The 25,216-nt window shown below is 49.2% G+C and overlaps 1 protein-coding gene across 4 annotated transcripts in view; it reads right to left on the reverse strand.

The window, feature by feature from the left end:
* The window catches only part of LOC119446553 (uncharacterized), a 531,274-nt gene that overhangs the window by 322,689 nt on the left and 183,369 nt on the right, over positions 1 to 25,216 (reverse strand). The window contains exon 4 of one of the 4 annotated variants that reach the window (XM_049664210.1): positions 23,717 to 23,769. The exons of the other annotated variants lie outside the window; for them this stretch is intronic. The gene's annotated coding sequence lies outside the window, so the exon portion shown is untranslated. The remainder of the gene's footprint in view (positions 1 to 23,716; positions 23,770 to 25,216) is intronic. 4 annotated transcript variants of the gene reach the window in all.

Genomic DNA, 25,216 nt, shown 5'->3' on the forward strand with positions numbered 1-25,216 from the left:
CCCGCCCCCTTCTCAGCCCAATTTAGCTTCCCCAGCCCTCCCGACTCGAAAATGGTATAGTCACGTGGTGTTTGCTAACGATCTCTGACGGCATCCGGGAACATTTGACATCATTGACTACACCTGCCATAGTGATTCCCGACGCTGTCCTTTAAAAACTAGAATTTAGTCTCGGAATTCAAAATCTCCAGAAATCGACATCATAAGTTGTTGGCATACAGTCAGGAAACTTATTGGGTTTGGTTACTTGGGCTTGCTAAACAATATTCGTGAACCTACGCCAAAACGTCCGTATGAACTGACCGGGCGGAGCTCTGTTGCCTGACAGTGAAGCCCTATGTCGGCGACTCTGGAGCTTATCCGTGAGCAATACCATATAGGTAGCCCCGGGTTTGTTTATAAGCCACGATTATTCGCGGTGCGTGGATTGGAACGTGACATTTTGATATTTGCTAAATAGTTTCCCTGTTAAGTATTTTGTCTCGTGCTCAGCTATCAGTTGTCGCCACAGATGCTGAGCCTCTATGTCTGTTCAATGAAAACTTCAGTGCTCAGTTTAACAAATGCTATGGAGGTACGCAGATTTACTAGAAAGTGCTTAAATAACGGCAATATGATCTGAATTCGCCAAGTAATACGAGGTCTAACAAATTACAGTGGCCTTGGGAGCAGGCAGTGAAGGGGCGAGGAGGTGCATGATGGTTAAGCGTGTTGTATAAGACGCCTACTCTCTTCTGACCTTGCTCACGTCTGCGCGCCTATTCTATACGAATACAATCTGCATCACACCCAAGATCGCGTGCGCTCACATTTTTACGAGCGACGAGACAAAAAGGAACCAAGAGCGGCACCTTGGACCGCTTCGATCATCCGAACCAAGCACACCCAACATCACACGCGGCAGATGACGGTTCGGAGAAAACGAGACGCCCACGCACGCTGCTTCTCGCTTCCTATACGAGGCAATGGATACGGCACAGGCAGGAGCTCCCGTGACGTCACAAGCGTTGTCACTTACGATTCCATTGCGAGAGGCGCCAGAAAACGTAGGCCGCCGCGGCGAGTCAAAGCGCCGGCGAGAAAAGACAGGCTGAAGGTGCACAAAGGGAACAAGAAAAATAAAATCAATAGGCGTCAAGGGAGGAGTTGGCACGAGCCGGTACTTTCCTTTGCCTCGCGCTCTGACTCATTTATTCTGAGCAGCATTGACGGTACGCAGAGGCACAGAATGAAAACAGCGTGGAGCGCAGCCCTGTGCGATGTCTGGGACCTCTTACGTAAAGTCAAGGCACATCTGAATATACCTGCAGTAGGGCACGGTATAGCATTGTAACCGTAGTTACACTCGGACATGAGTGTAACTATCGCTGCGTGGTGGTGGACAGATAGAGACGATGTCTTGATTGCCACCCATTTCTGGAGGCACTGTTGCAAGTGTCAGAGGCAGTGGGAACAGGGATAACATATAGATATCATTCCTGCTTTAGATTTTTTTTCTTTTATTCGCTCTCTCTCTCTCTCTCTTTGCACTCTTTCCAACCCCTAAATCCCCCACCCCAGTGTAGGGCAGCAAACTGAAAACTCGCTTGTAGTTAACCTGCCCGCCTTTCCTCTCACTCTCTCTCTTGAAACTCCAAGGCTGTTTGTTTCTCAAGGCAACACAACAAGCACGATCTCGTTTGGGTAGCAAACCGGACTCTCGTCTGGTTGAACTCCCTGCCTTTCCTCTCCTTGCTCTCTCTCTCTCTCATGTTGACGATGATTATGATGATGACCCCTTCCCTATGTTCCCGCGATGCAGGCCTCCTCCTCCTCCTCATCGTCATTCTTCTTCCTCTTTTTTCTGGGGCTTTACGTGCCAAAACCAGTTCTGATTATAAGGCACACCGTAGTGGAGGGCTCCGGATTAATTTTGACCACCTGGGGTTCTTTAACGTGCACTATACAACGCAAGCACACGGGCGTTTTTGCATTTCGCCTCCATCGAAATGCGGCCGCTGCGGCCGGGATTCGATCCCGCGATCTCGTGCTCAGCAGCGCAACGCCTCAGCTGACTGAGCCACCCCGACGGGTCCTCTCATCCTCAGTGTGTTGCACTTGAAGTGCACTTGATCTTTCTATACACTGTCTATACGAAATTCCCCAGAGGCAGCTTGCTTCTCCTTGACACATATCTCGACACCCGCAAATTGCGCAGGAGCTGGAACGCCATTCTTCCACTGCCATCATATAAGTGGGCGCCCCGCCGTGCACGACGTCTGTCTCTCGAGCTCCGTTCATTTTGCATCTTTCTGAAGAACTGCATACAACTAACTATAAAAACGTGCGTATAAAGAGCTCCACACGCTCTTGCCAACGACGCCGACGTTCGGTGGCTTCCTCCGGCAGGCTGCTTTTGAAGACGGCAGTTTGATCTTCTTTTGGCGACGACGCTCGCGACGCCGCTACCAACCGATCCAGGCTGGCCGTCCCGCGGATATTACTGCTCTTCCCGACAATGGCGGCATCGGTCAGGTTCAGACATAAAGAACAATGCCGTCGGGCGGGCCTCGTTCCTCCTGCGTGTCCACCTACCTCGATCACTCGGCGCTCCACCTCATTGCTCTCCTTTTAGGAGCTCGACGGAGCGACAAACATGGCGGCGGGTGGGCGTTGATTTGCACCGAGTGCGGTGGCCGCGAAGGAGAGAGAGAGAGAGATAGATACGAAGGCGCCAAAAAGAGAAAGAGAGAGCGAGAGACGGCAGACCGGCCGCTTTCGATTCGCGAATGCAGTCCGACGCGGCACCACGGAGACGGATGAAGAATGGCTTGTCAAGGTGAAATCGAATGCGCCCCGAGCAGTCCGTCGACTGCGCACTGTAGGAAAATGTCCGAGGAGCGAGGCTGGAAATCTTTCTCAACTTTTCTTTCCCGTCCCGCCTCCGTCCGCTGCCCAACCCATTTGCGAACGCGCGGACATTTTCGTACTCTCGGACGCGATGTGCTTTAATGTTGCACAATGACTCAGAGAGTGCGCCCACCGCGCCCTTCTACAGTGCGTCACGTCTCTCGCCGCCACGGATTTTTGTTGTGCGATTTCTGCCACGTTCGACGTGGCCGTTGCTGCCATAAGGTCTCGCACTTGACATGCCGTGCATATCGGCATATTTTGAAAATTACCGTGGGAAGGGGGAGGCCAACTTTCAGCTCGCCCGCTGGGACTCGTACTTGATTGATTTTTGAAGTGGTTGCGTCATTGTTTTCCGACACGAGGACTACTAACCAGTTCGAGTTGACGTCACGTACTAGAGTGGTGTAGTCAGACAGTTGACAGGGGGAAAAGCGTCTGCGAGGCAGGTAAACCCGCCGTAACAATTGATAATCTTGTCGTTAACAAAGGTCTGAGGAAACTGACCGTCCAGTGTCCTGTACGGACACTCAGTTGTTCGCAACGTAAATGACTCTAGTTCATCGTTTTGAGGACGACAATCATAAATATTACCAGACAATTCAGCGACTTCTCCGGCTTCTAACACATTCACCTACAACGGCAGCAGGGTCTCACAGAGTACACCACCATCTCCCTCGCCTGCTTGTTCCTGATATAATGGCGCTACCTTCTCAAGATCAACCTCATTGCGATAAGAACAACGTATTCAATCTCCGTTACAGTATTGCCTACTGTGCCCATCGAAGTGAATACAAAGCCGCAACGCCATCACTTTTAGAGTCATCGTGTCACATAAAACACCGCACATATTGCCTGCCAAGCGAAAACATTGGGCGACAGCTCAGCCGTGAGCACGTACGGTTCCCTAATGCATATCGCCGCATAGGCAAAGTTTGGTCCTTATAGTGACGGCCCTGCGACAAAGTTCGTTTTTATTCGAGGTATGGCAAGTTAAAATTGAAATGTGTTGATGGGAGCCGACGATGACGGCGCAATCGACAGAGAGGACAGGCATGGCAAACCTATAGTTAAGAGCGCTTCACCGATGTTGCAGTAATGAATACAGCATTTGCTCAATACTTCAAACTATGTCTAGCAGAAGTTAGGCTTCCCTCAATAGTTTTGCCTCCTTCATATGTAGTGTGAGCAGGACAGAATGCATAATAGACGAATGGAACTCTTATCCCATATGGTAAAGTGCGTTATAGCCTAAAATGAAACAAAGCAAAGAAGAAACAAGTGATGCTCGATAAACAACTTCCTCAGGACGTGGCGTTTTCACTGCTCCCTGAGCATATGTAACGTTTCCAGAAGAAACATTTTGTTAGGTTTCTTCCCGGATACAATATCACGGAAGAGCATCAAATTCTAACGAATGAGAGCCTGGATGGTATAACATTTCTATTCTTTCTGTTCGCTCGAGTCAACTTCAATCATACATCTTAGTCACGGTTCATTAGGAGAGTATTAAATGTCCTCACGCCGCAGTGCTCGGTTAAATGGAAATTCTGTTTTCGCGTCAAAAATGACGGCGGCGAAATTGTGCGAAGGCGGTGCGTGGTTGATTTACGCGCAAAGTTTGTGCTTCGCCTTCTGCGGAAAAACAGGCAGCGCTGCTGTCGCTATTCGCGTCACTATTGCGCGATTCACGATTGGAAAATTAAATCGCTCGAACCGAGATAGTATAGACGACAACGAGCGCATCTAGCCGTCACGCCGCTGAGAACTTGCTTATTTTACGCCCAGTTCGTTAGAAATAAACGGCGTATATAATGACTCCTACGTGACTGCGGTCTGCCTCCACGTGACTACGGTCTGCATCATGACGTCACTACATATACACCCTCTGGCAAACGAAACCTAAACTGGTTCGTAGAAAAGCTAACAAAAAAAAAAGAATTGGTGCTTTACATGCCAGTTGGGGACTCCGGTTTAATTTCGCTACCTCGTGTACTTTCGCTACACTCGTGTACTGTGCATCCAATGCACAGTACACGAGTGTTCTTTGCATTGGTTGTGTGGCACAGTTTTAACTTTCAACTGTGGGGGTGGGCGTATGTCAGGTATGATGGCACGTATAGCACGCGGCGTCAGTTTACCCAAAATTAAGTTATTAATTTTTAACTGACATTTTTACGTGGCGAGAAAACCAATGAAGCAATGACAAATCAAACACCAAAGTGGAATGACAGGTACAAGTTTGGGTCCACGCCCACAAGTGACCGAAGAGAAGCCCACAATGTCCTTGAAATGGGGCACCCCATCATCCAATGCACGGAAACGGTAAAATTTACCGAACTCGGCTCAGCATCTTTTGAAATGTAAGCGATATACAGCACCGCCAAAATACTGCCTCAACAGAGAGAAACCAAGTAATGACGCCAGACACTCAGCTCAGCGCTGGAAGAGCAGATAATACAACTGCGTATACATATTATCAATAAGGTTACGTTCTTAACGTGCCTCACGGTTAACGATCAATCACCGCCTAGACACGACGCCATAAACGCAGCAGTATACGCAGACGATGAGATGCCGAAGTCGCGCCTTCGAAAACAGCAGGACACGCTGGCGGGAAACGATTTTACTTTTCCATTATCATTCCGAACGCGCGTCAAAGTGATCTATATACAGCAGGGTGCTAAAAGAATAAAACCGTATTTCTTTCTTTTCTCTCTCTCTCTCTCTCTATTCGATAGCTGCAACTGCGAGAACCAGCCTGTGTAATCAGAAGCACGCGGCGAAACGGGCATCGCCCTCCTTCGTATTTCTCTCTCTCTCTCTCTCTCTCTCTCTCGTCTTTCTCTCTCTCTCTCCTCTTCATCTCTGGCATAATCTGAAAATCCCGCTCGCGCAGCGCGACGTTCAATTCTGCGGAAGCACAAAAGACATTCTTTCCGAGTCTGACGCGAGTACGCACGCCCATCAGTCGAAGGAAAACAGAACGAGAATATGACGTCGACGGCGAGGGTCACATGGAGGGAGGCTTGCAGCGGAGAAGCACAGAGACCACGTCGACAAAGGGAAGAAGACAAGCGCCGACAACGACATAAACATAAACGAAAAAAAAGGGGGTCTCGTGAAAGAATAATAATATCGAAGTGTATTAGATCACCGCGAAAGAGGCTCTGTCGCCCCCCGCTGTTTAACCGAGTGGCCAAGCTCGTCGCGATTCCCGAAAGGTGCCTTGAGAAGCGCCCAAAAACAAGAAAGAAAGAAAGAAAGAAAGAAAGAAAGAAAGAAAGGAAGAAAGAAAGAAAGAAAGAAAGAAAGACGCGTCGAGATACAAATAGAAAGCAGCGTGCTGTCCATTCTCCGCGCATGCAGCTGAAATAAAAATTAGCTGCCGGCTACGCGTTCTTCGCTTTAAGAGAAGAAATGCGACGGACGAGTCGCACTGAGGAGCTATAGGTAGACGCCACGCGCTTAGCCAAGCTAAGCACGACCGCCCAGCCTACCTCCCCTACTTTCTTACGCGATTGCCGAACACGCAAGCGCGTCGAAGAAACGATGATGCGGTCAGTAAAAAAGAAAAAAAAAAGAGAACATCAGGTATGAGAAAAATAAAACGTTAAGCGAATGGAGGAAGGGAGGGGAGAGGGGGGGGGGAGCACACAAAAGATGGAGCGAACAAACGAAGTGCGGCCAGCAGTGGTGCGACGGCGGCACTCTTCGAAGGGGAGGCAAAATCCATTTTGAGCCAGCTACGCCCAGATTTTTTCGAAGCCACTTTGGCCGGCCCGCGGTCCCTCCTTCACGGTCTCTTTCTCGGCTTTGCCCGATCGCCCCGCACTTGCCGCCGCCGCCAACTCTACCTAGCTAGGACGAGCCAGCAAGCAGCTCGAGCTGCTCGAGAATTGAGTCCGAAGAGGACTGACCATGAAAAAAAAAAAAAGCAAGGAGGTGAGAGAGAAAGAGCCAAGTGGTAGCTCGCACATTTCACTGCTATACGGCGGCGGCAAAAACAAAGGGCGAATAACGAGGTCCGAGCCAAAATGCATCTGGTCACGCACTCGGCTTTTCCTCGCCGAAAAAAAAAAAAAGAGCATGACGTCAGAAGAGCATGACACGGGTATGATATAGTTACCCGCCCCAGCGTATGTCTCAGTGGACTCTAAGGAGTTCTGCTTTTAAGCAAAAAGGTCGCGGGTTCAACTCCCGCCAGCGGCGGCAGCACTCTTTATTGCGGGTAGAATGCATAAATGCTGGATGCTTATGCTTGGGTTCACTTTAAAGGCACCATAACGAGGAGTATTGCTATAAACTGTATTTCTAGAGTACTAGAACGATACGAACTAGCCCACCAGCAAAACTCTTTTGCAAATTATGCTTCAATAAATAAATAAAATTAAAGGACCCCTCTTAGCGCGAGAGGAGCCCTGGCCGAAAGGCGGGTGGTGACCCTGCTCTGAAGTAAGCGCTACCACTCGAGATGGCGTCGTGGAATTTGACAGTTAGCGCCTAATCGAATCTAGTTAACTATTTACGGGTAAAAAACGACTACAATGCACATTTTAGATGAAAAAAAGAGTCAATCCGGAAGTACTGAAATTTTTTCAGTGGCTAAACAACGGCTGAAACACGAGAGAGAGAGCAAGGAGAGGAAAGGCAGAGAGGTCAACGAGTCTAGCGTCCGGTTTGCTACCCTGCACTGCGGGTAAGGGAAAGGGGGAATTGAAAGAGGAAAAGAGGGAGAAATGGAGCGTTGAGTACACATGGGATGATTCACAGGGACCCTATAAGCGGTCTCTTAAACCGGTGCACTTAAAGTTGTGTATTAGTGCACGAATCGCTTTTTGTGCCAGTGACGGGTGTATAGCCACGGTCCGAGTATCTTTGACTCGGAGAACGGTCTCGACTCCATTCTCTTTAAGTCTGTTACGTGACAATGACATACCAACGCTAAAATTACAGAGTAAAATTTGAAGGAAAGTCTAGACTTTTCTTGAAAGTACCACTTGCAGTATGCTGCAACTGAAGCACAAAAAACAAGAACATACGGAGCGTATCACACACGCGCAGTGCATGCGCACATGTGCAATGTGTCGCACCCTGCGTCTGTCCTTCTTTATGCGCTTGCCTTACAGTATGTCGTACCAACAAGGCCGCATTTCTGCCCTTCAAAAGTCTGGAGATTATTACTGCAGTAATTATGAACATCTTCGGGCAATATGGACGAAAATAAAGTTTCGAAGCAATATTTTACCTGTTTACACTCATTTAGTGTTTTTTTTCTTTATAGTGTCTCGTTACAGAACACCAACAGGACAAAATTATGCCAAGACATTCCTTTACATCGTCTGTCACAGCCTTGAAGTTGCTATGAGACGTTACACAATGTCACTATAAATTGTTATTATTTAAAGAATTTCTAGGTTCTCATGCCACAGCTAGCAACCCCCGTGATAAACGGTTGCGAATAAATTGCACCTGCGCATGCACGTACTCTATACTCGACCAACCCAAATAACGTCGATTCGATCGAAGCAGGCGTACATCGAACCGAGAGCAATATTTACGGTACATTATTTCAATGAAAGCTATTGCGACCACGCACCTACGGCTATACTGTAGCGCAGAGTAAATAAGTCTCTCTGTTTACAAAACACACTCTCAGGATCGACTTCATTGCTGCTGATGCGTTAATTAAAAAACGCGTAGCGGGGGCCTCGTTACAATACCTGGGCGCAGACACACGAATACGCTTGTATTGCATGCGGACAGTCTGATTTAATGCAGTCCACATAGCGGAACATCTAGATAGCGCGCAATTGAGGCCAGTGGCGCCACGCTTTAGCGGCTGCATGCTTTACGCAAGCGCACAGATGCCACGAACACTCGCTTAATTTTTGCTAGCCTCTGGGCTAATTGGGCAATGTTCTAATTCGCCACGAGGGCTCGCTCCATTAGAGTATATATTTTAATGATCATTCCGCCCTCGCTCATAATCGACCATGCAGGACTGAGCGCATCTTAGTTTATTCGCATCGGACTCAATGTAACCTATGAACTAACAATCTTATCAGCACAAGAACCAGGCTCGCCAGCGTATCCTAAACGTAATGTTCCGGTGGATATGAGTATGCCTGAAAACTCCTACCCGACCGTCGCAAAAGTTTCCGACGAGTTTGCGTCACGACTAGCGCCTCGAGCAGCTGACGTTCGCTGCCCGCGGAGACGCATTGCCTGCGCGTTGCGTGCCATGAATACGCTTAGTTGCGGCCTTAATAAGGAAAACGTAATTTAACTAGACATTGAAAACAGCCACTGCGCGTTTGCACCAGCTGCGTACGTATTAACAGAGCGAAGTCCCATCTTTCACTATATATACGTATAGAGTAGAGAGCCAAGTGGGCCTCCAGTTTTGCTATCATCAAGGGTTTAATTAATTATGTATTTAAATTAATGGATAGAGCAGTAACCTACCTCTCGGGCCTAAATACCGGCTTCTTGGTCGACATTCCAAGCTCCATATACGTATAGCAGAAGCCATTGCAGGAATGGGGTCCTGCAAGGATCTCAAAGATATACGCATAGAGCTGACATTAGGGCTATAGTTAATATAGATACATGGTGATATAAACGGTTCTTTGTTGTGAGTTCAGTGCTTGTATGTGTCTGTTTTCCTTCCTCGCCCGTGTAAAGTTACGCTTTTTTTTTCCCTCCGAGCATAAGCAGGGACACCAGTTACTGATGGAACTTCAACAGCTTATAGGTATATTGTGAAGGTTACGTATTCATCGTGACTGCTTGCTTTAATGTTTTGGAATGCTTTACCACTCTGCTTTACCACTCTTATTAGAGACGTAATTATATATTTTTTTGCCTTTGTATGTGCTTAAGCAACATCCAGACCACTGATACTAGAATCCAGACCGCTGAACACAGAAAAAAAAAAAGCACCCAGAAAATTCGGCGGGTGAGGCCCATAGAGAATGATGACGTAACACGAATTATATACGAATTCGAAGCAATAGGGCGAGAACAATAGAGCGAAAGTTGGTGGAATACGGGAAAGAGAGGAGGTTAACGAGAAGGAATCCCTGCCGCGTGAATCCGCAGTTATACAGGAGAACGAGATCAGGAAAGGGCTGAGCTGAGTCGAAAGCTCTAGTTGATTCATTCTCCATTCGACCGTTTTCTGACAGACAACCCTCGAGGGAAATGTCCGTTAATGTGGGCGCGCTAAAAGGTTGCGCGAAAGCGACAGGAAGTGGCGCTCTCGCTCTCACGTGCATACTCTGGCGCTTTCGCTCGCCGCTGCATGCGGCGTGGCGCGCCTTGGCACGGCGTTTAATCGCGTCAGATTGAAAGGGCAAGACACAGCGCTAGGCTGATTTCCTATACCTGTTTTGACAGCCGGAAAGGAGAAAGAACGAACTTCAGAAAGAACAAAAGGGAAACGCGGGCACTGAAAACGAAGAAGAAGATGAAGAAATACGGGAACAGGCATGCGGGCTCGTGCGTACAACCACATCCGATTTTTATCTCGTCGCCTCGCAGCAGAAGTGTCCAGCGATGGCGTTATAATCTCGACAAGGCGAAGCGTGTCACTCGGCTCGAAGCAAACGGAAGAAAACACGACGCCACGCGTGAAAGCTTTCCGAACCACGGCATGGCATGCGTCCGACAAGTGGGAGATCAAACCGGCGGCGGTTGCGCAGGACATCGTCTTGCACGTCCGCCAGCGGTGGTATAGCCGGCGGGCAGCGGCAGTAAAGCTGTGCGGCTCTCTCCGACTGCGCAGAGATGGAAAAGCCGGACGCCACACTCACTGTACTCACTCCCTGGCGCAAGCTACAAAACACGGGCGGCGAATTGAACCGTCAAGCGGTCTGGGCGTACACTCGTTTCGGCTCTCTTCTCTGCTGCTGCTGAAGCCGTGGTTGACCGTCAGCTCGGCGGCAGTGGCGAAGTTTCACGCAAGCAAGGATGGATCATACAGAAAGGAGCGCGCTACCCCCGCAAAGGAGCTCGCGGTTCCTCTAGTGAGGCTTGTCGCCTCACCGCCTTCCTTTTCGTTTAATGCGCCCCGCGGTTGATGGATAACCGGCTGAGCGCGAAATGAGGCACCGCCGCATTTCGCTCGAGGGCCTCAGCCCCCACCCCCTTCCGTCAGTGTGTTTTCTTCGCTGGAAGGGAGGACTAAGCTACTCTTCGACGTTACGCGCGTACTACGCTCGCCAGGTCAGTCGTCGAGATACAGTGGGCGCGAGGGCGGCCAATGGACGAGTGCCGCTGCGGCTTTCCGCCGCCCTTCCTTGACACTCGCCGACGTCAGTGAAGGCGGCTTCTCTGTCGAGACGCACCACGTGGGACGAAGTGTCGCGACAGCGGTTGAGTGCATGCGCTCGCTACTCGCGCGCTCTGTTTGCGAGAGCCCCTGTCCACTGAGAGAATTTGTCTTGGGACGACACTCGCTCGCTTGTGGCATTGGCCCGGCAGGGTGGGTCATAATGTATAGTGTAACCAGCTGCGTGGGAGAAACGGAGCTGTGTCGCGCGGCGTGGAACAGATGCGCTCTCTTGCGGCTGATGTATAATGTACACCGTCGTTGCATCGTGGCGATTGCACGCGAAGCAATCGAAGAGAGGGAGGTGCTGGCTCTAGTGTGAACTGACGTCGGTACGCCAACGCGGAGAAAGGAGACACCAAGAATGGAGACGCAAGTGTACTTTGCTCGAAAGCCGACACCACCAGCCATGGTGGCTTAGTGACGATTGGCGCTGCGCTGCTGATCAAGACGTTGCGGGTTCCACTCTCGAGCCGCGGCGGCCGCATTAATACTGGGACAGAATGGAAAACGATCCTGCAGGCTGTTGATAACGCCACGCTACCTAGTAGTAACGCCGGTCGAGGTTCTAGTAACCGGTGTCGCAACAACTGGTGGCAGCGGTGGGATGGAACCCGACATCAAAGCAGAAACCAACAAGGGCTACATTGGGTGCACGTACTTTGAAGAAACCTAAGTGATCAAAATCGACCAGGAGCCCTCCATCACGGCCGTCCATCATAACCCGCGAGAGCAGTTTCGGGACGTTATAAACACCACAACTTTATTTATAGATGGCCTTCGTCATAAGTAATTTCGAGATACATCCACCTTTCCTCTGGAGTCACTGCCCATACGAAGGCTCGCTGCGATGCCAATCCACTCGTGTAACACCCCAACATGGCGCTGTACGCGTATGTTCAGGCACGGACACGCACGTCCAATGTTCTCAGAATGTCATAACTTCTTTTTTTTTCGCTTTACAATGTTCTCAGCAAGAAACGTGACGCATCTTTTACCCGCTCACACGTCGCGAGCTAACGCACTAGAAGCGCCTTGTATACGCACTTTGTGACTACGTCGAGAAGACGTTAAAAGTCAGTGCCTTTTAACCCGGACACTTAATATTCCTTTTCGAGCGTTCTTCATCGTCGTTTTGAAAAGAGAGCGTGCGCGCGCCTGTCGGGGGCGAAGGAATAAATCTCGAAAAAGAAAGAAAAAGGAGCAGCCTTGAGACTGACAAGCACTTCACCGATGGGAGGAAACGTATCGAAAAAAAAATAATAACAAGAAGGCACCCTAAAGAAAGCGGGAGCAGACCTAAACGCTGGACGGCCGCTTTTGTGCATGCCCGCTCCGGGAAATCAAGGTTCCTTCGTCGCGGGATTGATGCGGCGCCACTCGTTCCGAGAGACCCGTTTCCCAGCCTCTCCCACATGTGTGTGCACAAGATGTGGCCGGCTTCCCTCCCGAAGCAGTGTGCATGCGTGTGTATGTGCGCGTGCGTGAGCACACGCGCTGACACCGGGGCTTTAAGCTGCAACTCGCGCGCTTGCGCGCTTTTTGACGGCGTCGGCGCGCCGTTTTTCAAGGTTTCGCCAAAGATTGATCCCTCCTCGGAGCGCGCTGCTTCGTTGCAGCAGAGCCCGCCCGGTTGCGCTCGCTTTTGTGAGTTCTCGCCCTTTGATATTCATCGCACGAATGACGGCCAGCTAAGAAGACTACGGGAAATCAAGTTTTGAAAACTGCGCGGCGCGCTTGATAACCGCTCTTTTATTTTACCTGCGCGCGTTTTCTCGTACATCCGCGCCCCACTGAACAGAGAACGATGCGCGTCGTTTTAGCGGCGGCCTACCTCCCCTGCATACAAATATACCGGGAAATTGACGGGCAGTGTAGCGAATAAAAAAGGTGAATGCGGTGTTACCGAAGAAAAGGTTGTTCGACAGCATAGCGGAACGGCGCCGGTCAGAACAAACAGACAGAATTAGGAGCGAGGAAGGCGCGGAAACCCACCGGTGAATCGGATTAAGCGCTGCCGTTTTTCTTTCGTTTTCTTACAAACGAGAACTTTGGTGTCTCGGGGAGCCGCCCACGAGCCTTCAGATACACTTACATGTACGTGTACCGGAGTTATGCGAGCTTCTTCTTTTTTTTTTTTTTGTCTTGGATAGTCACGACGACCACATCAACTACTCGATATTTCTTGAGCACGAGTAATTTGCTTAGATAATCATTGTTCAGCGTATCTGCAAATAAATTTTAGTTTTGCCACGCCCGAGTGACGAGGAATGCTGTCCTAAGGTCTGTTCCGTGTCTGCTTTCTTCGGCTTCCTTCTGCGCCTCAAACATAGAACACTGTACCCGGAAGTGTGCGACCTTATCTCGACTCCCATGCTCGTGACAGCTAAAAAAATGTAGAACATCATTCGTTAATCCTTCCAAAATTTTTCCTAGCTTCATTGCGACACGCTTGGGCAAATGTTTCCTAGTGTTGTTAAGTAATGCATCTGTTCATAATGTTCTGTGCGTGGTCAGTCCCTAGACAAAATATAGCTCCGCTAGACAAACCATTAAGCTTATTTCGAAATTCATTTTTTAAACAAAGTCCTCAATATTATCACGCGTTTTATATTAATGGTTATAGTAAGACGGTTATCAAGCTGACTTCCCAATCCTTTCTTGTGGCCGATTTGTGCTTCATGCTCCAAGATCCTTTTATTGCGATAGCACTTCTATGCCGGCGCCGTCGTGACGTCCTGGTATCGACGGCGCATGCACAGCTGCTGGCATATGTGCGTCGTCAGCGCACACATTAGCGATCCCTCTGAGCAGCTGTGTGCATACCACACCGTTGTGTGCACACTGGCCTGAGCTCAACGGACTGTAAATGTCAAGCTAAATCTCTCTAACTCCTTTCTGTGGGTGCCGACGGCATTGCCGTCAGTCTCATCTCGTGCACCAATGAGGTATGACGCCTGTACCGCCAGCGCGGGTATTATTCCTCATCATGCCTGCGTTGTGAGACGCCTGGTATCATGCCAGGGCGCTGTTCCAGATGGGCAACAGCATCAGTTGTATCGCGTGCTGCGTTGCGCTATTTCACCTCCGCGTATTGACCCCTTTCCGCGGAGAACCCGCGGGCCCTGCCATGTTTGATCACGTGGTGACGTGTCCATTGCTTGCCTCAACTGCCTCCGTTACCTCCGTGTTTACAATGGATGTGTATGACGCCGGTGCGGCTTAGCGAACCTCTGTTTCGGGAAATATCGTAGATGGTGACTGGGTGGACGACACGAAGCTCTGGCCGCAGCTTCAGAGAACATGCAAAAGCGCTTTCGGAGCTGATTAAGCTATGTCCAAACGGCGCGAGCAGCGTATATGGTGCTTGCTCTAAAAGCGGGGCTAAACATGTATTCCAAGCTATCCAAATTCCAAACATTCCGCTCATGAATTGAATGTGGATTAGTTTGAATCTGAAATATTTTGAAGCAGCGGCTTATCACGTTTCCGACTCAGTAATGTTCCTCGGTGCGGTTGCTATCTGATTATATTCTGCCTAATCATTCGCGGGTGTGCTCAGTTCCGATAGATTTATTCTTGCTGCACATAAGGCTTGAAATGTAGCTGTTTTGTGCATTGCAATTAATAAATTGTAGCAAAGATGTATTATCGGTAACTCGGTTACTCTTGTGAACCATCACGAAACATTCAACTTCGACCATTCGGCACTATCGGCGTATTCCGTCATATATTAGAGAGTTTTAAATTAGGGGGACGCAAGCGTTGGGGCCCCCTAGCGCTTGGGGCCCCAGCGCTTGTATCCCCCTAATCTAAAACCCTCTATTGCGCGTATATAGTTCGCATCTATTCAAGTGTGCGCCCATTCACTTATACTTAACACATTGGCGATAGAGTGGGCGTAAGTTTCAGTGCCAGTTGGGGTAGATGTGTGTACATATTCTGCGCGAAACTTACTGTGACAGGAGGAGGTGCTACTCCCTTTGCCATTGCTTAACGAGCGGTACTCACATTTGCCGACTTTCCGGGGCTGCATGAAGCCCTTCCTTTGAAGGTTAGCGATAGAACGCTGGCGGATGAGCAAATTTCTGTATCCACTAGGAAAGCCGTACGTCTCGAAGTGCCGGTAATACGTACGGACAGTTGCAGCAGCGGTCCGCCAACTTGGCCACACAGATTCATTCCATTCCTTAATATGCCAGTCACTATTTTTGCAGCCAACTACTGCACACGTCGTCAATCCACATGATTGGATCACAGTGCGTTAGCGAAAACGCAGTTGCATTTCCGCCAGCTGATCGTACAGAAGCTATGTAGAAGCGGTAGTGCTTTCGTATTCGTGCACTGTCGCTGAGGCCACTTGTGGCCCGCCGCCGAAAGCGCCATCTGCTTCTCTAGCAGAAAGTGCTCCGCGAAAAGGGTCAATTGTTAGAACAGCGTGTGAAGAACTCGAGCGCAACACTAAGTCTTGCTATCGCTTTCAATGCTTAATTCACCTCCGGTCAGAACTGTATTTTTTTTTCCTTTCTCTACACTTTGCTGCACGCCGCTTAGTTAAGCTCTCCGTTCTAGGTGACCAGAGAAATAACTGAGTTGTATCACCGGAACCGCGGACTGCAGCGATGCATAACAAAGCTTGTTTAACCTGATCGGTCATTCTTATCGGCACAAAACGCGCCATGTAGAGGCGACCATCCGCTTCCAGCTTAACGGACATGGCCTACGTACACGTTTATTATTATTTATTTTTTTGCCCTCTATAATATCGGTGGAAGACTGCGAACGTCGACTTATATAGGTTTAACTGAAGCACTCTAAGCTGGCACAGGAAAACATAACAAATAAACGCCAGAATGACGCTGCCATAAAACGCGGAGACGAGAAAAGAAAACACACACCGACTTCATGCGCAAGAAAAGACGACAAGGGCCGCGTCTGACATGCAAGCGAGAAGCGCGGGCGAAACAAAGATCGAAGGAGCAAAGTGTATCACGTAAGGAAGACGTCGAGGTCAAAGCTGTTGGCCCGCGGTATAGCGCCGATGCGAACGCGGAACGGAATGTGTAGTATAAGCTATACGTAACACCGGCGCGGTGCGCCGTATGTGCCTTATAGCGAGACGATCGCGCGCAGGCTATGTAAGGGTCCGTAAGCATGCAAATCCGGCGTGACCGAGGGATTATATACGCGGGCGCACCATGGGAACAAGCTGTTGTAATGGCACAAGTGCCGCGCTACGGCATTTTTTTCCTCTCGCTTCCGACGCATCGCACACACACGAAACACTGTCCGAGAGATTAACGCCGAGCGAGAGAAACGCGGCGGGAACCGCGGCAAAACACGTTTCCAGCGCGAAAAGCTGCCACGGCCCCTTAGGACGTGTCAGCGTGCATCTAACGCGGGAGTGGCGTGCGAGCAGCTCGCGGTTTTTATTGCGCCGCGGTGTGGCGGTTTCGTGCGAGATGCGCATATACAGTATATACGCGTACGCACGCTTGCGTCATATCTTCCCGCCGTCGCCGTCTTATAGAAACGGAGAAACAGGATAATGCGATTCCCGCTGTAAGTCTCCCAGAACTGCCCCAAGACGTGCGTGATTACGCGGTGGATATCTTTACCTCGTCTGTTCGCGTCAGCGGCAAGCTGACCTGGAGATACGAGCGAAAATATTGCGTATAATGCGAAAAACGAAGCATCGGGGACTTCGGAACCCAGTCGCCGACATTCGTTTCCTTTTCTTTCAGGATTGAGATAACGCGACTCCCTGCACAATATGCGTGCCCGAATAGCAGCGCGGTCAAAGTGGGTGGCTCCCCCCTGGAAAATGCCTATCATAATTCCTTCACTTGTTCGTTGCATTTGTTATAATTGTCCTTTACCCGGTTCATCCATGTAGCAGCGGGCTTTGACAAAGCAATTCACAGAAGTTACATTTGTAAAGCAACAACAGCAACAGCAACAACAAACAATACTACGAGTATATCGGACAAAAGAAGGAAAGAAAATAAGCATACAAATCAAAGAGTATATCTCTGGAAGGGTCACCGTTGCCGTTCTTCGGGGGTAAAGACAACGCGGAACAACAGAGACAGTATTAAACACAGGTAATCGCCTTGCATGCAGACACGCGGAACAGCCATGGAAACCCCGACATCGAAGAAGAAAATGAAGACGAAGAAGAGGAGGCGGAGGAGCCTGAGAAATGAGACTGTAGCCAAGTAGGCTATGCTCCCGAGCAGGAGAAAAAGCCCTCGTGTTCCCGATGCAACCGTCAACTGTGCATCTCCCTATAACTTCGACCTACCGGCATGTATTACTTTGCCAGAAGTCTACAGTGTTTCAGGCGGAAGACGACGAACGTAGACAAAAGAAAAAAATGAAGTCTGACACCGCCTCTCCATGGAACGGTCCTACTTCCCGCCTCTCCGAGGTGACAAGTGCCCCTATATCTGCGAGAAACTCGGCAACGCGCAAAGTCACGAATAAGAAAAGAAAAGGAAACGGCCAAGCAGCATGCGCGAGCAGTCAGCAATCATCACCTCGTGCAAGCGCCGCAAAAAACGCGGCGAACAATGCGACAGCGCGCAAGATAAACTGTAGCTGCCGCGCCGCCGACGGCGGCCGAGCACGCAGTGTGTGTGTGTGTGTCTATACGTGCGTTCACTTCCGTGGAAGCCTTGGCGCGGGCATCACGCTTGACCCGCGCTAGAGAAAATGCGGAGCAGGACCGAGGACTTTCCGACTTTCTTTCTTTTTTACCTACCATTACCGACATTATGTTTTCCTTCCTTCCACTGAGACCCGGAAGAAGAGACAAGGGAGAAACACCGTGGCAACTTGTATTTGCTATATGTGCCACTTGTATCTGTGTGCGCGCGGAACGTTGAATGCTGCGCTAAGCATCGTCGCCTGCTTCTTGTGTGAGTGAACCTCTCGCTTCCGTGCATTTTCAACTCCTCTCATTACTAACGTGGTCTAAGCTAACCTAACCTAAGTAACCTAAGGGCCTGTTAGCTAGGTCATTACGTGGCCATTGCATAAGGAGGCGGGGGAGGTGTGTAGTGTAAAGAGAGCAATGGCAAATATATATAATTGAGCGCTGTAAGATGACTACAAAATGTCACAGAATTTTAGGCGTTACGTGCCAAAGCAAAGTAAAAACAAAAAAAAAGAGTGAGAGTATAGGTAACCAGTAAGTATAACCCCCATCTCTTGTGGACATAGAGGGATGTTGATCTTGCATGGATATATTAGGGCATCATTAAACGTCTGCGGTATTTGAACAAGCCTTATCATTAGTGAAGGTTGCAAGTACTTCACCGGTGACAGGATACGACAGAAAGGAAAAAAAAAATAAACTACGACCTTTTCGGCGCAGTCTGTATCGAACAATAAAGATAAGATAGCCGAATAGACAGAATGGTGGTTTGAGAGTGGCTGAATTATAGTTGTGTTTCATGAGCGACATTGTGCCATCACAGAGAGATACCTACGAATTGAACGACTGGTGCTGTTGAATCTATTTGCGGCTAACGAACGCGACTAGCACAGACTTTTCAGTATGCGAGCAAACGACTCACCGAGCAAAGCATACATAAAAACAAGGGGTACTGGCACAACGACTTTGAATGCCTGGTTACGAAAAATTACTCGATGCCATCGCTTAGGCCGGTGGGCGTGTTGTCCGGACAACAGACAAGGCGCCGGCCAGCATGTTGTTCCGTGCTCAGAAAACTTACCGCGCTTTGGCGTGAATTTGCATATAGCGCATTGATGCCAACATGCCTTAACCCGCTGTGCATATGACAGCGACGCGGCAGGCGCCACGTGCGATTGTCAGAAAACCTGCGGTGTGGAATTTTTCAAGGATGCGTCTATAGCTGGATCTTCGCTTCTATAACTGCGCTTCTATAGCGCAGTTATAAGTTTTATATTAAACGGCACTGGCCACAGACTGGTCTCGGTAGTGCAAGTACTGATAAATGTGGTTCCACCAGGACCGAGGGACCCGAACGCATTCGTCCTGTATAGTTCCCGGACTTTCTATTTTGCCGGCATGTTTAGTATTTGCAGACTTCATGGTGCGTCGAAGAAACTAATGGGTTTCAAGTTGACCCGGGAAATCACCTCTGTCATTCATGAACTTTATTCTGCGCCGAGCTATAATATAAAACGACTTGCATTCAGCCGAATAGCAAGGGTCCATGAGAAATGTTGCTATTTAGCGGATCTCCCGCTAAATCAAGAAGATTTAGCGAATCTGCCAAGTCGACTAACGAAAACTATTTTGTAATTGCATACGAAATAAATAGAATCCTCCTCGAAGTGCTTTCCGCAAGACTCCAGAGTCGCAATATACAAAACGTCCACTGGCTTCAATGCACAATGGAGCACGTTGGTTTATCATACCTGTCAATTAGTACAGTGTCGTGCTTACGTACATACACACGGACGCTACTTGCCTATACGGCGTTCCACGGCGAAATATCGTCATACAATATTACTTACGCGCTTGTAGTATCTCCAATTTAAGAAGATCCCCTTGGAGTCGGTGACTGAATTCTACGCTTTCTTTAAAATACAAGCAACCAGATAGTTTGGCGCTCCAGCTGAAGTATCCTTAATGTTTACTGAACAATGTTTACTGAAGCGTGATAACGTGGTACACGCAAAAGTATAAAAAGGTCTTAAAAACGATTTTAGCTGGAACGCTCTGCTTTATTGCGGAGCAGCTGATTAAAGTACAGCGAAAATATGAAACTTGATTTACAGCGACGTCGTTCCCCGCGTTGTTGTGAGCTATAGTCTGCCTAGAATCAAACACCGACACGTCCAAACCTATATGTATAGGTTTGGACGCGTGTTTGTGTGTAGTAAGGTTATACGGGAAAAGGAGTAACCGTCGTCACCCTTGATGCCACGCCTCCGGCACCCACATTCAGTAATAACAACAAACACTGAGGTATAGAGGGTTAAGCACCGCTAACTAGATATTTCCTTACTAACACCTATACTGCTACTGAGACGCCGATCCAGGAAAAGCGCTGCTAACTAGACACTCCTCAAAGAAGCAAGACAAGAGGGTGGTATTATAAGATGCGCTTGGGTTGCGTGCTGGGGCTCCGTAACCCGGGGGCGGCCGTGATGAGGAGGAAAAGCGCTCGCAGTAGGCAAGACGCAAACTATATACGTGTCGTCTACTTTCCCACCGACCAAGAGCTTTTTCTTTCAGCCGTTCTCACGGAACACTCAAAGCGCGACTGACCGGGTCTCCTGGACTCGTGCGAACGTCGTTCGCGTTCTCTGGACACAGGGGGCGTTTAGGAACGAGTACGACACAGTTTACGCGCCCCGACGAGGAAAAGAAAGCGGCCGAAAGCAAATTAGACTCGCTCTGACACGCGCCCCCCTTTGCCCCCGGAGCAGGGACTTGCTATGTACTGACCTGCGATGTAAGTGAAAGAGGCGATGCCCTCCGGACGCTGACTGCGCCTATGTGTCCTTCAGTTAAGGAGTGCGCATTTGTGCAAGCGCATTTGTGCAGTTAAGGTGTGCGCATTTGTGTGTGTGTGTGTGTGTGGGTGGGGGGGGGGGGGGGGGAGCATTTATTTGGAAAATTAGTGGCCGTCACATCAATGTGAAGAGCAAGTTCTTGCAGCTTTCTTCGTGTGCTTCTAATGCGAAAATGATTGACCACATTTCGGCATAGCTAAGCGGCGACTGTGAGTGATGCCGCTCGACAGATTTCCTCGATCGTAGCACTTGATAATTTCTTTTTTTTTTAAATTGACCGATGCATGGGCGCCACACATGAGCGAGAAAATTGAGTGTTTGCTAAGCAGCCCTCACCGCGTCACTGTGCATTAATAGATCATTCTTCTACGACACGGGCCCTACGTGGCATGCCCAAATTTCCAAACAAAAAGCCATGACCGTCTTACCGGTTCTAGAAACACCGCATTAAGTATCCCGCACGCTTAATCATCCCTGGCCGCCAATGAGCAATAGTTAAGCAACGTCAAACCGGCAGCAATTCGTCTTCCTGCATCGTGAGGCCGCGCATGGTCTGGTAACCCTATACAGCCGCTTAAAACTGAAGCGCGGCGTTCACCTTCATGCCTCACGAACGGCGAGCGGTCACAATTTACACGCGGAACACGAAGGACTCTGTGCGAATACCGCGTGAACTGCTTCGAGAGACGCCCTCGGAGCGCAGCGTGAGCAATTATGCGCAATGCCTGTTGGAGGGCCTCGAGCGAGTACTCCGGCGTTCCCGAGAATTTCACGCCTCCTCGGCGAGTGCGCCTTGCATGCTTCGAACGGTCGTGCACTGTGACCGCCGCCTGCCGAACACACACGATCATTATACACTATGCGCACGCGCAGTACAGCGCGCATGTAAATATTGTCGAAGCCAGGCCGTTTTCGCGCAGCTTTCTCGGCCGCTGAGACCGTCGTTATGACGACACCCTCGCTGCTGCCGGCTCGAATTTTCGTTTCCCACGTCCCCGTTTTATTCGTACGCGCCGGCAGCGAACGGACAAAGCGATGCCCGCCGGCTCCAGCGAAACGCCGGGCAGCCCGGCGAAATTGGCGAGGAATTGACCGCAATCGCCGCTCCCGAGACTACGCGTGTGTGTACATCTTATATATACTGACTGCCCCCCTACGGAGGTGCTCCCTTCTCCTCCGTGATTTCGCTCGTTCGGCAGGAAGAAGACCGCGCGAGCGCCACACGCGGACGAACGGCCCACTGCAACCACTCGCGTGGTGCGTTGCTCTATAGTTGTACCGTGCAGCGTTTTCGATGCTGTACGAGGATCACTAAGATGGACACTATTATACACTAGATCAGTCGGCAGCGTAGATTAGCATCGTTTGTACGACACTACCCTCGACCTATTGAGAAGAACGGTATTCTTTTCGACCAACCAGTTGACAGGTTACGAATCTCAATATCTGCGACGAAACTAATTAGAGCGGAAGCGGGCGTCAAGGAAGAAAATCGCGGACGGAGGAACTTCAGTCATTGACAAATGAGCTTCACAACAGCGACGCGGTCGCCCTCTCCGTTGCATCATGCAGAAGTTTTAAAGTACCATAAGGAGTGACCGTTCGGACTTATTGCCCTAACAAGAACACTAATCAGCAATGTACGGAGTTCTTTCTTTTTTTTTTCTCTCATTTTCTTGTCCACCCTGCATGCAAGCTTCTCCTTTAGAACGGCATAGCACGCCTCTGTGAATTCCTAAAGAAATTGGGCCTGATCACCCGTCTGATCTGCAACCCTGTTTAGACATAGCAGTGTGAATATTTGCACTACAGGTCTTCTTCACGCCGATTGTCCACTCGTTTATACCCCATTTCATTTGCATCATTCTCACTATAACCACCTCCCCGTTTCTCTTGAGGCAGCTGCTCACGTGTCAGCTTCCGTGTTGGACAGTACATAATAGTATAGTTGTTATTGATGTTGCTTCATATATAGAGAGTCAGCGAGGCAGATCCCCCGAAGTCTACCCTTCGTTCTATTCTACCATATTGGTACACCTAGAATAATATTAACAACAGTGCGTCCCGCAGCGTCGTCCTCCTGCGTCTAATAGCAGGCGACACTGGCCGCGGATGCTTGCGCCGTGGAAAAACGCATTGCGCATGGTATGCGCTCGCTCTTCATCGCCTGACTTCAACGCTAGCTTCAACAGCACTGCACAGTATTATAGCGACACTAAGACATAGGGCCTTTCTCCGCGAGAGAGCGGAGATACCTTGAAGCCTGAGCGACTATCGGGGACGGCCACATTTCTTTGCTGGCAGCTGTATCACTGACGTATATACAACCAGGGAATCAACTAATGTCGCGGCGCAGTTCCCGGAGGTCGGCCAGATTGTAGGCTTCTATATACCCATTCGTAGATATGCAAATTTTCTTCTGACCAGACCGAGCTTCGCCTCCGTGTTTGTACACGCTGGGAAACAAACATCGAAGCCAAAATGTGACACAGAACCACAGTCCGAAATTAGCGCAAAGGGAGGAAGGAGGAGCACTTCTTGCCCGCCGAGACGACCCGGCGTTTAGACGTGATACGGAGATGCATGATCTTCCTGGTTTAATTAAGGTAAAAAGAACGAAGAGGGGGTTAGTTTAGGGTATTTTTGGTTAGGTCTTGCCCGATACCGCGGCGGAGCGTGGGAACCGTTTCGTCTTCCTCAATCTTGACCTCGTCATTACGGTTGATGTCTACAGGGTGGCCTCGTGTGTTTTGTTTCGTGGTAATATCAACACATTCCCACAGCCCCTGCGTCTTCACTTTAGAAAAGCTGCCGCAGGGGACATGTAGCGAGTGTAGTTCTTTACTTAATTACTACTCACTTAAAAGACTGCCCTTTGCAGAATTATAATTCGCGGGGTACAATATGGCGTTACAAATCGCTATTACGCAAGACGTACTGATGTCTTATCACAGATATGCGTAATAAAGCACGACTTACGAGTTATCGGGCAGCGCGATGATCGCGTCTTATAGTGATCGACTGCACAGGACCTAGAGAGAAAGGGAGAGACGATGGTGATGTTTGGGGAGAAGCAGAAATATTATACTGTCATACCTACCCACCTGGAAATATTTTTTCTGATGAGCATAATGAAAATGAAAAAAAAAGTGATGTAGGAAGTAAAAGAAGGGATGCATGCGCACATAAACATATATATGCAAAAGGGCACGCATGCAAGAAGCCCGCTTATATATATATATATATATATATATATATATATATGAACGCTTAGCTAACTTATAGGACTTGGTTGGGGCGCGCGTCCCACAAGAATTGATGTCCTTGATATTCCCCATTATGTACACCTGGCGAAACTATTTATTGCACAAGAGTAGAAGAAAGCTTTATCACGCGTTTGGTGAAGTGCATTAATAGACATTATCCACCGCTATCAAGCATACCATCTTAATAGATAAGAACGCTGGCGCTCCGTAATAAATCGAACGCAGGTGCTCCCCTACGAAATTGAGACGTTTTACAGTGTTTGTTTTATTCTTGACTTTGCCTTTAATTTCTTCAAGGAAATTGTTATTTTCTTCTATTTTTGTACTATATATACCTTTTATCTGCTTTTAGTATGCTGGGCGTCGCCAGATCTATTGCACTCAATACCGACGCCCAGTCTCAAACATTTGTTCTCGCGCGGTCGTCGCAAACAGCGCACCAATCCAGTGTCGAGGGTATTACAACGGGGTTTAGGGCAACGCGAAGTGGCATGTGAACTCGTGGCGCTGTCCGGAATGCCGTTTTCGGGAGGTATACATTACGAAGCACTGCAGGGGCGACCGTTCGTTGATACCATAGCGAGGTGAAGATGATTTATAGGCACATTTATATCTATCCGCAGTGGGAGACCACCGGCGAACGTATTTCTTTTGAGTTCCACTGGCGCCTATATGAATCATGCATGCCTATTTTTTTTTTTCTTCTTCTTCTTCTTCTTCTTTTTAAAATATTTACTCTTGTATTCTGCGACCAGGCATTAGTCGCTCACACGCTCATACATTCACCGACCTTTTTCGGGCGTCTAGGTCGACAGAGGAAACATCTTGTTAAGTGAAATTTGAAATTGAAATCAAACGTGCGTTCTGCACACTTCGCTTATTTTTTATAGAAAACGCAGCGGCCACGCCGTGTAAGTCGGTATAATGGTTTCACTGCCAGAGCCTTCGAAGGGCCGTTCTGGCTTTACAAATGACCAGCGCTCTTTCATTCGAACGGACGCCGGCGAAAGAGTTATGCGTATAGTCAGTTCAAGGCGTAGGGCGCTCTTAGCATGCAGAACGCGTGCTTCTTTGCGCGATTGAAACCATACTGCCGGTTCGCTGTGGCCTTATATGTTCAACGCATAGCCAGTCTACTCCTCGCGGTTATCGTTTCCGCATGAACAAGCCCGACCGCAACGCGATGGTTCGTATCTACAAGCACTAATACCGA

This window comes from Dermacentor silvarum, chromosome 3 (assembly GCF_013339745.2).
Source record: "Dermacentor silvarum isolate Dsil-2018 chromosome 3, BIME_Dsil_1.4, whole genome shotgun sequence".
Classification (NCBI taxonomy): Eukaryota; Metazoa; Arthropoda; class Arachnida; order Ixodida; family Ixodidae; genus Dermacentor; species Dermacentor silvarum.